The sequence below is a fragment of the Dermacentor variabilis genome, chromosome 2 (assembly GCF_050947875.1).
Source record: "Dermacentor variabilis isolate Ectoservices chromosome 2, ASM5094787v1, whole genome shotgun sequence".
In the NCBI taxonomy this organism is placed as follows: domain Eukaryota; kingdom Metazoa; phylum Arthropoda; class Arachnida; order Ixodida; family Ixodidae; genus Dermacentor; species Dermacentor variabilis.
Window position 1 is genome coordinate 111,037,785 of NC_134569.1, and position 15,342 is coordinate 111,053,126.

At 52.7% G+C, this 15,342-nt stretch overlaps 1 protein-coding gene and 1 non-coding gene across 8 annotated transcripts in view; both read left to right on the top strand.

Moving 5' to 3' along the window:
• Utx (Utx histone demethylase) overlaps positions 1-15,342 on the top strand; it is a 132,216-nt gene that overhangs the window by 82,652 nt on the left and 34,222 nt on the right. The gene's annotated exons all lie outside the window — the stretch shown is intronic.
• On the top strand, positions 2,607-2,679 carry TRNAV-AAC (transfer RNA valine (anticodon AAC)). Its single transcript has one exon. It is a non-coding gene; the product is annotated as a tRNA-Val (tRNA).

Below are 15,342 nucleotides of genomic sequence, written 5' to 3' on the forward strand. Positions count from 1 at the left end.
CGCTCTCGCGTGCCACCGGTGCGGTTCAGGCGCCGCGCGCATGCGGTGAAGGGAAGGGAACCGCATTCCCGCAGCAAAAGAAGGTCGGTGCAAGGCGGGCATTTATGTGGTCATTCCCGCAGCAAAAGAAGGTCGGTGCAAGGCGGGCATTTATGTGGTCATTCCCGCAGCAAAAGAAGGTCGGTGCAAGGCGGGCATTTATGTGGTTTCTCCTCGCTGCAGACCGTTGGATGTGCCGCGCTTGTCAGTATATAGCTCCTCGCAGTTTCTGAAACTCGTCGTCGTGACGCGAATGTGTCCGGACGTTCCCCCCCCCCCCCCGCCCCCCCTGCCGCTTTTGCAGCGGCGTCCCATTCCCTCTCCCCTGACGACGCTTCGCCGTGCTCCCTCGCGGGTTGCAGAATCAAGCGTCTTTCCTTTCTTTAGATCGCTATCATCATCCTCAATGGCCGCTCGGGCGCCGCTGAATCAGGCGCGGAGAACGCCGTTCAGCCTCCGTCGTCGAGAAGCTGCGTCACCGCAATTAGGAGCGCGGCCCGGCGTCATCGCTTCCTGCCTTCGGCGGAGTCGATGTGAATGGCCGCTCGGCGTTCCTCCGGAGGTGCTTACTACCTTTCTGACCGCTTCGAACCGGCAACCCGCCCCGCTTTTCGCTTGCGCGCCTAGCCGTCCGGTTACTGTAGCACGCGGTGACCTCGCACTGCGTGGGCATCGGCCGAGAGCCGCCGTGACCGCGCGCCCCGCGGCGTTGCATTTTTATGCGAGGTTTTGCCGCGGGGTCCCTAAAACGAAGTGCACCATCCCACAGCTGCCCGTCGCCGGAGCTGGCGTGGGGCTCGTATTTCGTCACAAACTTTGGGAAACAATGACTAGAAACTAGGGGGGTGGGGGTCTATTTTTTAAGAGTCCACCTAGTGGACTGTCCATTCCGGCCGCTGCTGATTAGATGCAGCTGTGCGAGCGAGGAGGAGACGAGCGGGCCTAGGCAATCAACAGCGGCCGAAATGGACAGTCCACTACGTGGACTCTTACAGAGTACCCCCACTGGTGTCATCCTGGAGATTCGTTTCAAGATTATTTCGTCAATCAAAATATGTGCCGTAAAGTAAATAATCATGAAGTTAATTAGTTACTTCTTATTAATTGAATATGTGTTTTGATTCCTCGTGCTAGCACTGGCCGCCTCTTGGAATAATCGAGCTCAGGGGCAATAATTATGCTATCTGCCACAGGCGATTTTTAAGAACTCTAGGAAACTTTAAAAAAAAATTCACGCGGAAGCTCCTCTGGGGGTTGTCTAAGTATGCGTAAGCATTGCGAAACTTTATCCCATCAGTATAAACCCTTATCAACCCTCATCGGAAGTCATCAACCTTATCGACCATGACCCCACCCTTATCAACTTTTTTCTGCCATTATCAACCTGGATGACCAGCGAAGCTGTTTCAAAACCACCACTACAGTTGTTTAGGGGACATTCAATGCTTTATTTATAGTGTATAGAATACGAAAGTATTGGTGTGTACACGACTTTAGTATCCGCTTATTCTGCCCACCCATGTTCCGGACACTGCCCAATATCGCCATGTTGGTATTTTGACGTAACTGCCGGAGAGGCCTTAGCGCACAGCTTATGCGCCTCGCACTTTTACAGTTGTACGATTCCTGCTTCCGTCGTAGTCTGTTTCTACAGGATCGTCTCTCTCTCTCTTTCGAGCTCTCTGCTTCGGCGCTGACGAATGTTTGACGGTCGACGTGCCGGACACACAGCGCGGTGAGTCGTGCCGCGGCATCAAGAAAACAGCCCCCACGCATTTCCGCGAGCGAGCTTGCGCTGCGGGGCTGAAATGAGCGAGGCTCCGTCGACGCTCGCACACAGACTGGCATTCGAAAGGCGGCAGCGGCGTGACCTTCGTAGGAGGATAGAGAGAGGGCGGTAACCTCCTCTGACGCTGAGTGTGGCTATTTTCTACTCGCCGCCGCGTAGCGTGCGTATGCCGCGACGCGCTCCGACGCCGCTCTCGGGCGGCCTCGCGTAGCCCAGCGTATGACGTCACCTTCTCGGCGGAAACCCATTGAAGAGTGGTAGTGAGTGTGCCGTACAGAAATATCCCGCCCCCCCCCAACTGGGAAAAAAGAAACAACGCCGCTCTGGCGAATCATCCCCGCGCTGCACGAAGTTGAAGACAACCGGTACCGAAGCCGTGCGCGGTCCGATGGGCGTTCGCACTTTATAATAGGTACGGGGTGTCACAACTATTACGCACCAAGAAGCAAGTGCGGAGAGTTTATGGTGGCGTCGCGTACCGTTACGTCGTGCCAATAGTCGTGCCAATAGTCGTGCCAATAGTCGTGCCAATAGTCGTACGGATGAGTCCTCTGGCAAACTTCGATCAGATTACCGGCTCGGTTCCATTCGGGTGACGCGAGTCTACGAACAGACGTCTTTACTGACTACGGTGGATCCGGCGGTTTTGACGCGCACGGCTTGTGAGGCTAGCGAAGCTGCGTGTAATCAGCTGTGCGAAGAGAGCGCCGTCCGAAAATTTTTCTTTTGCAAGCTGCGCTTGCCTTGTGTACGATTGCAGCCGCCCGTTCTTTCGCCTGTTCTTGTGGTGTAGTGGTTATCACATCCGCCTAACACGCGGAAGGTCCCAGGTTCGATCCCTGGCAAGAACATTTTTTTTATTTATTTATTTTTTACTTTCTTTTACTTCTCTTTCGAAAAGGGAACTGAAATTGCCTTTAGTGCCCCAACTGTAAGCAGGATAAGCGCTTCATATCATTTCTTGTGTACAAGGGGCCGATGTTTGTTGTTGCTTACTTCTGCAACTTAGACGCTTCAGAATGCTCTTCTTTTTTTTTTTTTTTTACCCAGAATGGGGGGGGGGGTTCGTTTAGTTTTTTTCGTGCTGCTTGTTTAAGTCACAAGAAATGTCATCGGTATTCCTCTGGCCCCGTTAAATTCTACACTATTCAAATGAAAGCTCAGCGCTCTTATTTCTCGGTTATGAATAAATCTCGCCAGCTTTTTTGGGTCATTGGTCATTTCTGCAGTCATCGAAACTTGTAATGGTACTTGTTTGCACGTTACATTATTTATTAAAATTTAAGAAAAAAAATGCCTGTATCTGCAAATTATACTTGATGTCGAAATACGTGCGTCGGGATGTGGCTTATACGCAAACGTCAGTAGACCGATTCAACCGCGCTCTCGGAGCACGTACGTGGCACAGCGGGCCCCGTGATTACATCAGTAGTCCTGTTCGATATCCCACCGCTCAAGGTCAGATTGAGAAGTCGCGGACAGTGGTATTGCTGGTTTTCCAGAGAATTACGGGCACTCTGAGTTGGGGGGGGGGGGGGGGGGGGTCTACGCGCGTCTCCCCAACTCAGCACCTATTGTAGAACATTTTTATTCCCACCGCCTGGCTATTGATCTCGAGAGCTAGGGTTGATCGTGACACAAACGTGGATTGCTGCTTACCACATAGTTGCCCTTTAAACTACTAAGGACTATTACTACTACTGCCACTGCTACTACTGGCACGCTTTACGACAGCGATGGCGTAGTGAAACGTGTCGTGATATCTTTCTATTGTAACGACAGTTCAGCCCAAGCAAGTGTGCTCGCGACGATCAGACTAGCATTGCCTATACTACACCGTCGACGAATGAGATACAGTGTGTTGGAAGGGAGTTGCAGCAGCAGTAGTATAGGCGCGTATGGTGGCGAAGCGCAGTGAAAACGAATTCGCGAGCCTTGACCTATCTTTGACGGTCACGAAACATCAGAGCGCCCCTAATATTCGCCGATGTACTGGGCATACACGTTCAACGTAAGTGTCCCTATTTGTGGTTCTAGATGTCTTCCTTTGCCGCATCCCGTGACGTCAAAATTGTGACGGTGTAGGCGATATTTGCCGCTGCTGACGTGCGCGCCAAGAAAACGACGTAGTGCATAATAGTTGTCATTCTCTTCGATCAAACACGGAGATTCGAGGAGCATCGGGGTTTGTCTAGAAGCTGCCCTGAGGAGGGAGATGAACTAGCGATGAAAAAAGGTAAATATAAGGGAACAGGAGATTTGGTCAACTTGTTGATAATGGTGATAATGGTGGTAGACTAGATCTCGTCAGAGCATGAAGGAAATTAATTCACTTACATGTATCTCTTGCTGTTGCGAGATTACACTTATTTGACCGCCTCGACACAAGCGGGCAGCCTCTAGAAAATCTGTCGCGTTCTGCAGTTTTGACTCGCCCTTTAAGAAACGTCTTCGTGCGTCCTCAAATGAGAGGTTCACTGCAAGATGCAGACGTGAATCGATCGTTGACAGTGGTGGAACAAAGGACGTCTCACGATTGAACCAACGTGCACGTGGACAGTGATATACTTGTCCGACGATGACGAAGTGCTCGTTGCAGCCCCGAGAACATCCCTTGTACTACCAGTGTTTGATCACGTTGCGTTTCCTTACGTAGAACTTCGTTCGTCGTTGCTAGAAAGTTCAAACGGAAGAGTGCCACCCTGCAGGTTCAGGGCCAAGCGTTGGAGAAAGTGGGGGTAGGGGGGGAGGGGTATCAGTGGGTACAATTACTTTTAAAACGAGGCTTAGCCTGCGACTCTCGGTGCTTCTTATTGCGTGTCTTGACGGTGGGTGCGAGAGCGTCCCATCGAGGGTGCCGAGCTTCGGACGTGAACGGCCATTGTGGGCGAGGAGGAGGCGGAAGAGGCGTGCGTGCTTTCGCGACACCCCCTCCCCCCCCCACCCCCGGCCTGCCTTACCATCTCGCTTTCTTTCCTTCCGGGCGCCTTCTTGCCCCGCTGGGCGCTATCATGTCGCGTCTCCGCTCCCCGGAGTGTGACCGCGGAGGAAGGTCAACGGCCCACCGGAGAAGAGTGCCTCCACTGGTGCGTGGTGCTGGCGGTGCCATGGCGCGCCTATCACGCGCCCGTTGCGTCGCGTGCGCACGGCTGCGAGGCTTGACGCCCTCTCTCTTTCTCTCTCTCTCACGCCCTTGCAGATAAACCGTGCTGGCGCAACGAGTGCGTTGGCAAGTGGACGATAAAAGTGAGAGTATACCGATAAGAGACGCAGTTGGAAAAGGAAAGGAAATCTCGCCGGTTCTACGGGCGAAAGCGCGTGCGGATAACGCGTTTCCCCATGCTTGGATTAATCCGGTGAATTCTAGTGGAACAAACCTCTTAACACATGAAGAAGCTCGCCCCCTTTGCTTTCCGTGGTTTGCGCTGTGCGGGGAAACGGCGACTCGGGGGATCTATTCTGTTTCACCCGTGTTTGCGTCTGCGATTTTCCGGTCGTGTGGTGTCGGATGCGCCATGCCAGAGACGCGAAACCCGTGGTTAGAGTGTGCGAGAATTTCGCGACGTCTTGCTGCGGGTAGCTCCACTTCAGTAAAGCCGCGTAGCCTTTGTTTGTTCGTCTTTTGTCATTTCTTTTCACTGTTATTCCTTTTCTTGATAAATTACTTGCGCTGATTGTCCCCGCTGAGGTGTTTCGGGCGCGTCTAAGCGCGCTGTCGCTATAGGCGACAAGGGAGTCAATGTTCTCCGCAAACGGCACGCTCTCTGTTTTCGTATCCACTCCAGCGAATCCGGCAATGCTTGTTACACAAGTAACCTGTGCGTTGCCTTCGTGGGTCCAAACCGTCACTGCATCTTCGGTGCGACAAAAGCAGCCGGAAGCGCCGGTCGTTTGCAGACGTTGTTGGATATCGAAACTTGTTCTCCCGCATCGATCGCTTATAAGCGCCGAGCGAGCCAGCGTCGTGAGGCGGGTTGGCTCGCTTTAACCGATATACGTCAGGATGCCCGTAAAGACGGGGCGAGTCGAGATTGGTCTTGTAGACGCGCCTGGTCGCCTCGTATGCTGCTACTGGTTGTGAGGGGTTGGTGTGGCAGCATAGCGGACGGCCGAGCGAGTGTCAAAACGTCGCTGCGTCCCGTCTCCCACGTGACCACCTACTGCGTCGTGACGTCACAACACAGTAGAAACGAAAACCGGAAGTGGTTGCGGAGACGCTATTGTATTACGCCGTTTATGGCGCTGTTGATGCTTGACATTATCTCTTCTAACCATCATGGTGTCCAATTCTTTGCCAGCGGCACGGAAAGCAGTGCCAGTGTGGGCCCAACGCGCCGCGACTTCATTGGCTCCCTACAGTGGGCCCCATCCGGCAGGTGGAGGCCCCGATTTTACACCGCTGCTAGGAAACGTCGACTTCGGCTGACGTTACGCCGAATATACGTTTGTTCTGTGTGGCTGCCGCCTTATGGCCACCTGATGCCAGTGTCAGAAGTCGCTTCTTTCTAGAACCATTGTGTTGCGCGACGCATTACATCTAAGAAAATTGTTAACCAGAATGCTCTCTCTGAAAAGCCAGCAAGGAACCCTGTAGTATTTCCGTCATGCACACTGGCTTCCGAGATAGCATTTTCAATTCCTGCAAACTCGTTTTCGTTATCGTTTTTGAGTGCCAGGGTTCGCTTTTTTTTTTTTGGGGGGGGGGGGGGGGGGAGTAATGCGACGCGGCACTTCGTCGACGTAGTACGCTGCCGACTTTCGCGGAACTAGGATGTTCCTGCTTGACGTGTATTCCTTTCCGACTTGCGCTATAATGTCGGAACATCCACCTTGCTGTGTGATCAGCGATTGCTCACGGTGACCTCGTGGAAGCAAATCGTCGGGATCGGCGCTTTCATTCGACGGAATTACCTGTTGGAAATGACCCATACGTCCAGTACCGTAGTTCTATACGATCATATTGGTTTATTTGGGATTATGCGGTTTTTCAAACACGATTCTATGGAAATTATGGATACCGGGCATATGAGGCATGCGAAATTTTTCAGTAAGAAATTTTTTTCAGCAGGAAGGTGCATTTTCAACGTGTTGACGTTGGCATGACTGCTCCACCAGTGATAGTAACCTAAAGGGCTTGAAAGTAAAACTAAGCATCTTCAAAGAAATTAGTGATCACGCAACATGAAATGATGCGGAAAGTGATAATCGCAACGTCAAAATATTTATGTTCCGCTTCAGCCTATTTGTTGTACTGTAATTTGCGTTCTATCACTTGGAGAAGCAACACTCGAACAACACTGCTGCGTTTTGGCATCCGCTCGTGTATTGCACCACATTTTCTTTTTTTTTTTAGACAAAACTTGCTTTCGTGTAATACCGCAATTTAAACCCATTGTCAGACGAGCAAATTTAGCGACGATTCTCCTCGCCCAATATCACTGCGGCGGCGTGGTGTGCTAGACGGCAAAACGAAGTGTCATTCGGTATTGACGGCAATATGGCGATTCTATGAAGCCATAGGGGTTAAGATTCTCGGCATGAGTTTTAGAAAAGGTTACTGTTTTATCACGTAAAGATGCCTTATGTACAAAGACCCCCGCCCTCAGGAACACACATTCTGCGAGTTCAAGAACACGTCCAGTTGTTTTGAGCCAATGCAAGCAAGGGACGCATCTAAAATAAGGTGAATGCTTCATGTTTTCTTTCTTTCTTTTTGTGGCTTCACTGGTGTCACAACGACGCTCATAGCATTTGAAATTACCAAAAAGAGTGCTCTTGGAATTGGTTCCGACTCTTCTGTGCGCATTTATTCTCGACGCATTGCTGTCGAGGCTACACACTTCAACGCAGCGATGCGACTTGCTTGCGCGAACACACTCGCTGGCAAGTGCACTTCACAGCAAGCGCCGCTAAACATTTCCGTCTGACGGCAAGCGACTTTCACTAACGGCGAAGTGCACCAGCTCGAAGTGTCCCTAAATTTGCCCGTCTGACTGGAAGTGTTAGAGCCATTAGAGGTAAAACAAATGATGATGGTGATGAAGTGCGCGCGCCGTTCCACACATTTCCAATATCCTCTCCGCCAGAAGGGGGGCTGTATTCATACGACCCCGTCAGTTTGCTCTCGCGCGGCAAAGCGTGCGTCCGCCTCGGCGGCTTCGTGCGATCTTCGTCACCGATACACGGGGTGAAAAACGCCGCCGTTTGCCCCCCGCCTTGCGTCAGATGGATCCCCACCACCACGGTCATGTCATTTCTCTCGCGCGCGGCCCACGTAGAAACCGGGGACGACGGGTTCCCGGGGAGCAGCAACGTGGAAACAAAAGACGGCAAAATAAGAGAGAAACGCGAGGCTTCTCTCGGGGGCCGAACGGAACGAGCGCATGCATATGGAAAGCAGCAGCAGCAGCAGTCTTCGGCTCCTCGAATGGGCCGCGCCGCACTCTCGTTCCGGGCCTCTCCTCCGTGCTGGTACGCCGGTATGGTGCCGCAGCGCTTGGGAGGAAAAGCGCATCTCTCGCGGAGAAGGGAACGATTTTTTTTTTTTTTTTTAATTCTACGCTGCAAGGGGAAGAGCGTTCGCTCGTTTTTACTCTCTTCGCGCAGCTCGCTTCTACCGCATAGGTGCTGCTGGCGCGGGCGAAGGGCGGGCGAGGAGGCGGAGTGGTGGTGACGTCATGGGCCGCCATTGCGGGGCGTCCGTGCTGCACGTGCGCCTTTGGTCACCGCCGCGTCAGCGACGGGCTTTCCGGGCGCCGGCGCCCGCGGCCCGCATCTGTCTCTCTCCGCGCTCTTTGAGGATTGTTCGCTCCTTTTCTCATTCCTTTCCTTTCTCCCGTCGCACCGCTGCCGTTGGGGTGCTCCGAATGTCGTTCGCTGTGAAGGCAAACCCAACCCTCAAAGCGGAGGGGTGGTAACTCGTGCTTATAAATCATATAAATGACTTACTGGCGCGGCGTGGAGGAATGAAACATCCAGGTCCTTCTTCTAATTGTCCAGATAAGTGTGCATCGGCGATAGGCAACTGCTTTGCGAGGTGACGTCTGGAATGCGATGACATCTTGCGTGTGTTTGTTGTGATCGCGGAGGAGCGGATCTTTTCCCCGATTTCTTTTTTTCAGTTATTTATTTACTTGCCGTAAGCAGCCGCCGCGGAGGTCCGTGAAACGTGTCGTGTCGACGCACGCATCAGTGCTGCGAATGGCGGCGGCGTGTGGTGACATTTCTGGACGTAAGAGGCGTTAGTTTAAGCAACCGACAGCGTTTCCCTGACGCATTGCAGAACGGTCACGGCGGGCGGTGTCGATGCGATCTGCGCTTCGCGTAATTGCCCGAGGCTCAGTCTCGCTATTTCAAGCGCTATCTTCGGGGACGCGTCGATGTCTACGAATTTGAAAAATGATTAATTCGCCTTTCCCTCCGCATTTATTTGTTTAGCGCTTAACTGTTACGTGAGAACCGCACTTTTTCGCGTATGACGCTTGTGTGCGCTTCACTGCATATTAAGTACGCGTTGCGGCAAAGACCCACTTGGAAATCCAACCGCGCACCTAATAAGGTGTCAGTGCGAGACATTATTTCGGCCAAACATTGTTAGCGCTTGTATGTCATGTATATTCGTCTTACGAATATGGCATGATCGTACCGTAGAAGTTCCAGCACAGTCGGCGTAGCTGACGTCGAATGAAAAGGACGGAATAGACACTACAGAAAAAAAAAACAATAACTAGAAATAAGTCATTGATCCGACGTTCAGCAGCGACCAGCCGTGTAGATTATTACCGAGCCGTCGCGTCTATCTTCGGAACCACGCTGTCGGCGTCGCTGGCTGAATGTGATGGGCCTGCAGCTTGTGTGGAGCCAGTCGGAGAGGAGAGGGCTTTGTTCGCTTTCCTTTTAAGGGTAACTGACCGCCTAGACGCGCTGCGTCGTGGACAACGTTTCTTCAGCTGTTTGATCAGTCAGTACTGACCCTATACGGTCAGTACTGACTATACTATAATAATAATATTTGGGGTTTTACGTGCCAAAACCACTTTCTGATTATGAGGCACGCCGTAGTGGAGGACTCCGGAAATTTTGACCACCTGGGGTTCTTTAACGTGTACCTAAATCTAAGCACACGGGTATTTTCGCATTTCGCCCCCATCGAAAAGCGGCCGCCGTGGCCGGGATTCGATCCCGCGACATCGTGCTCAGCAGCCCAACACTATAGCCACTGAACAACCGCGGCGAGTTATACTATACTATACTATACTATACTATACGGTGACGCCTGTGATCATAGGCGCGCAGCGCCTATTGGTGATACAGTGGGCGACACAGGTGCAATTGACTAATGCTGATTGCCCGCTTAACATTGTCTAGCATCCTCGCTCTAGTAGATTTGGTTACTCCGAGTGAACTTGAGAATTTTGCTAGCTTGTGTGCGAAGGCACTTCTCTGCAAAGCTCCCAGAATCGCACGTGTATCACTTTTCTTTTTTTCCTTGCGGAAGATTCTCCCGCTGTGCCGAAACACCCGTTGGCCGTCAGCAGCAGCGCACGCTCGCCCGGGATTCGAGGCTCGACTCTGTGCTGCACGCGGGGTAGGGGTTGGGGGGGGGGAGAGGGGGGGGCTTGTCTCCATCGATCGTGTTCGACTTGTTCGACGTTGCGTGCGCCTACTCGAGCGCCCTCTGTCGGCACCCTGTGCGAAGAAGCGACGCTGTGGGCGAGAGTTGGGTGAAGGCGACGCGAGGGCGTGCTGTTTGCCGCCCGGAAAAAAAAAAAAAAAAAAAAAATACACGTCGCGGTGTACAGGCGTGACTACGCCTGCTGTTTGGCTACGTCTGGGTTGAATGAGGGGATGATGTCCTTCACCTTTGCTTCCAGCGAGTGTCGGCGAGAGAGAGAAAGGAAATGAGGTGGTGTTGTGGCCGATCGTTCTAGTTACAGGGCGATTACGGTACTCGCAACGGCGTCCCCAATCTGCCGTTTACAGTGGAGGCTCTCCACCGCGCGTACGCACTCGAAACGAGGGCCGCGGGCGATCTGGAGCTGCGCTCTCGAAAGCGCCGCCTGCACCGTAGTAGAAAAAAGAGCAATGTTGCCGCGTGGCCGCGCTTCCTGTCAGAAAGCGGGGTAATTGCTCCGGTTTTTGAGGCGCTTTGGCATGGCCACAGGCGTTGCGCCGTGCAGCAAGTTTGTTGGCGGCGTTCCTCTTTGGTGCAGGGGACGAGCACCGTAGTATATGGGTTAAAGTGCACCGGAGGCGTGCGCAGAGATTTTCATTAAGGGGAAGTGGGGAGAGGAGGGAGGAATATCCTACCGCCGATGCAATTTCCCTGATTTGCGGGCTCCACTATATATAGTGAGCACTTTATTGCTTGCACAAAGAAACCCCTAGAATACGCTGGTTTGTCGCCCGCAGAGGAGTGCTGTTTCCTATCCGTGCGTCGCGTTCCGGTATAGATGCCGGGCTGGCGCACGGTGAAATCAGCTTCGCAGGTCACAGTAGCGCGCCCTGTGAACCCCAGGAAGGCTCCTCCTCAAACGTGTAAACATTTCTTAGCAATGTTATCTTGTTTCCCGGAGGGCTGGCCGACCTTCGCGCAATGCTTATCACCTGTTCGATAAACACATCTGTGCGTATACGTGAGTACCTGCCTGACTCAAAACATAGCAGTCGTATTCGGCAACTGTCTTAGCGTTCAAGCAGGTGACACAGTTTTGACGCAGATGGCATTGAACTATGGTGTTGGTCACGAGATCGAGAACACGTCAACTCGCAGCAACGAACCCGTGCAGCCGTAATGGGGTGTCATGTCGCAAGCCGAAACGTTCGGCACGTTGCAGCTGCACGGTATTTTTTTTTTATTTTATTTTCAGGCACCAACGTATCGTCACGATGCTTATGGAAACATCGTTACGTATAACGCAGCGCCGCCCTCTGCGACCTCGTGCCTTCTTTGGTGATAGCAGTGATACCTTATCCATATTGTGAACAGAGAACGAGTGGTGCGCGTTCTGGGACTGGGCCTTCTCGGAATAACTTCGATAGGTTATCGCGATGCACTGATGCCCGACGATTATCTGGGTTCCGTTGAAATGGCGACCTGATCGTGCGGTATGTATCGCACGGACTTAAACGAGCGCGATGTGCGTCGATCGCTTCGATACGATGACGTTTTATCCCTGCAGGTTCATTGGGTCGGTCGACGCACCCGTCATTTTGCACCTGCGTCTCTTTGCAAGCCTGCAAGCGCAGCTTTGACCTGAAACCGAGTCGTTGAGGCCGTTCGAAGTTCACATACCGCTTGCAGGCCGCTTGTGTCTCGAGTTTTCGACAGGACGAAAGAAAAAAAGGGGAGGATAACAACGGATGATACCTGAAATGTCGCTTTGTCTGTTGGCCCTTCTTAAACGTTCCCGCATTGTTCTGCGGAATACGTTGTGCAGACCTTGCGTCTTTTTTGTTCAGTCGTATTCAAGCTGCCTTTCGTGGTTCTTGATTGCCTCTTGCCGGCAGATTGCGGTGCTTGCGATGGGTCTTCCTCGTGCGGTACACTCCGTTTCATACTCGGCGTGCAACGCTACGGAGGCTACGCAGGGGAAGTTCGGTCGTCGAAATGTATCCGTCTGTGCGTTTCGGTGCGCGGTCATGTCTCGCGGTCACACATGGTCACGGGAACCTGCGCTCGAGACTGCCGCAGCGCGCTGCCAATGAAGAAATTGGAAAAGAAAACGACGAAAAGCAAGATATGGTCTTAACGTATATGAGCAGCCTCATAACACAGAAACGGTCTAAAACAACGTGGCAAAATGGTTGAGCGTCCGGCTTCTTGTGCGGGGGTTACTACTCGGATCGAATCCTGGTGCCGACGGAAATCCGCCGGATTTTTCTAGCGGGTTGAGATGTTCCCCAGCCCGGCACTCGCTCGGCCTTTTGCGTGAGGGGTTCTCATCTCGAAAGGGAGCCCCGTAGAGATTTGTAGGCGTTGTCTCTGGGCGCCCCTTTTGTCCAACCACAGACGAGGGCGTCCTGGTGGAGCGTCCGCCGAAAGCTGCCGCCGGTTACGTGTACTGGTAAAACGGGTACAAGCGCGCGCTGCCGACCTGGTTCTCGGCCATTACGTAACCTGAAACGCTTTGGAAGGTATCCCAAACGCGAGGGCGTCCCCACCTAATAGGCGCCTAGAGACCCCACACGGGAAACTGCCGCCGTGAGAGCGGCCCAGCCGCCCCCCCCCCCCCCCCCCCCCACTTTTTTTTGCAGGGTTCTGTTGTATCCACAGGGTTCGACGGGATTTGGATGGCGCGAGCTACTCTCCCCAAAACAATTCGCCTCCCCCCCCCCTCCATGGTGAAGACCGACCGTCGGGCTGGTGTACGCCTGTGCCTATTTAGATTACCGGTGGGTAACCGGCGGCAGCGTGGTTTCGAGGCGGTCACTCGACCACGGCGCTGCAGGGCTGCGTACGCCCAGCTAAGGCAGTATACGACGGGGCGTCTTGCTAATTGAACAAAGAAAACGCTGAGCCGTAGTAAAGGAAGTTTCCCGTAATTCCTGGCAAAGGACGCCAAGCTATTTCTTGTTGCGAACGCGTGCAGTTCATACTGCGAGGAGTCTTGCCAGCCTCCACAGCGTTGTACGCCGTGCGTGAAACGGAATACGGAAGGATGATCTTTGTGAACCTGGGCTGCCTGCGTGACAGAGCCTATATCAATGCTCCGGTTATTACTATTACTACTACTGTTATTACTTACTGATATTATATTATTACTATTACTAACACTAGTATTGCTATTAATAACCGGTTATTAATAATCCGGTTGTGATATACGTACTCCCTATGGTTTTAATCTAATTTCTGCAACAGCCATCAAAGACGACGTCATTGCTTTTACTCGAACGTGTTCTTCAGGCGGGTGTGAATTAACGGCATACGGCTTCATCAAGCGATGCCCGATCGCAGTTTGCACAATGCTAGGCCTTGTGTGTTAATTTTGCACGCGACAGTATATCTGACGCCTGCCGCAGTTGCGCGCAGTGATAAGAAGAAAAAAACATAACTGCGCCCATACCGTCGTGGGACTGAATAACGCATGATTATATTTTTCATGTAGAGCGCTGTGTGACTGAGATTCATCTTAACAACTGCTCAAGGGTTCGCGTAAACTGGATAAGAGGCTCTTCTTATAGGGGTAAGGAAGTTTTCGGAGTCTCCGTCGGGACCGTTCCTCTCTGGAACCCGTGGGAAAAACCAAAGAAAAAAGAAACGCTGGGAACGACACGGCGAGTACGTAACAATGGTCTTCTCGTTCTTTTCACATCTGTTCGCATTGTTCCCGTGGTCTACCAACGCCGACGTAATTGCGTGCACCGCGTACGCGTATTACGCGTGTAATGTGTACACGTACAATTACGCAAGTTGTAATTGTGGCCATGCACCTCGCGGAGATTGCGTGCGACCGCGAAGCCGCCAATGGCACGCGAAAGTGCTTCGTTCACGTGCGACCGCCGACTCGGTGTTTAGCCGTGTTATGAACGGCCTCCGAGATCGGCAGGCGCGCCCTTTCTGCACGCGTAGCCTGACCTCGAAATGCAGGGCTTAATGTCGCCTAGGGTCATTTGTCCCCCACGGGTATAGCGGTATACGTAGCGGAGGCGCTGCGCACCATTGTCGCTTCGTTATTGCGCTTGGCGTTGTCAAACGTGCACCCAAACATCTGCAAATGTAAAGGGCAGCTGCCGCCGCAGGGAATCGAACCCGAATCCTTCTTCGCCGGCAGCAGAACGCATTGGCTGCGTGGCCGCGATATTGGTTCTTGTGATGGCGAAAACTGGATGCTCTTGTATCCTCGGTTATACGTTTGACGCGCAGATCGCAGGCTATAGCTGCGGGCAACATGTACGAGCACTTCTCTCTTGTCCCGAAGCAGCAGTTGGCGTTCTTATTCACCAATTTGTTTCTGTCCTTTTATTTTTCCTCGAGATAATAGTATTGCACTCAACTCTACCCGCTTGTCACAGAGCGTCCCGCATCGCGACCCTCGCCGTGACTCACTGCCTCCGTCCGGGGCGGAGAGAGGGGGCGCGCGGTCTTCCTCGTAGGCCTGAGTGCCCATGAAAGGCTTCCTCTTCCGGCCTCCCCCACTCCGTTTTTTTTCTCTACTATTATCTCATTGAAGTCGTCGCGCATGGTGTACGTCACAGGCTAGACAACGCGATTATGTTTGCCCGGCGTCCCCGCGAAACGCGAGCTACGGCTTTTTATTACGTCCTCCATAGCGTATAGAAAAGAGAGGTGGCGTGAGATCTGGTAGTGCACCTTCACCCTCTCTCTTTTTCTGCGCGCTTTGCACCCAGCCTTCAGCGCAGCTTGACAAAAGAGACGTGAACGTCCTGCTGTGCCTAGCGTTATGCGCCAAATCGGATGAAAACGGGGCCGGGCGATGCCAGAGTGCGGTCCTTACATGTAGCCGACGTCTTATGTAGTACGCGCACTGCTGTTCGCCTCGGAAGTGGCGATT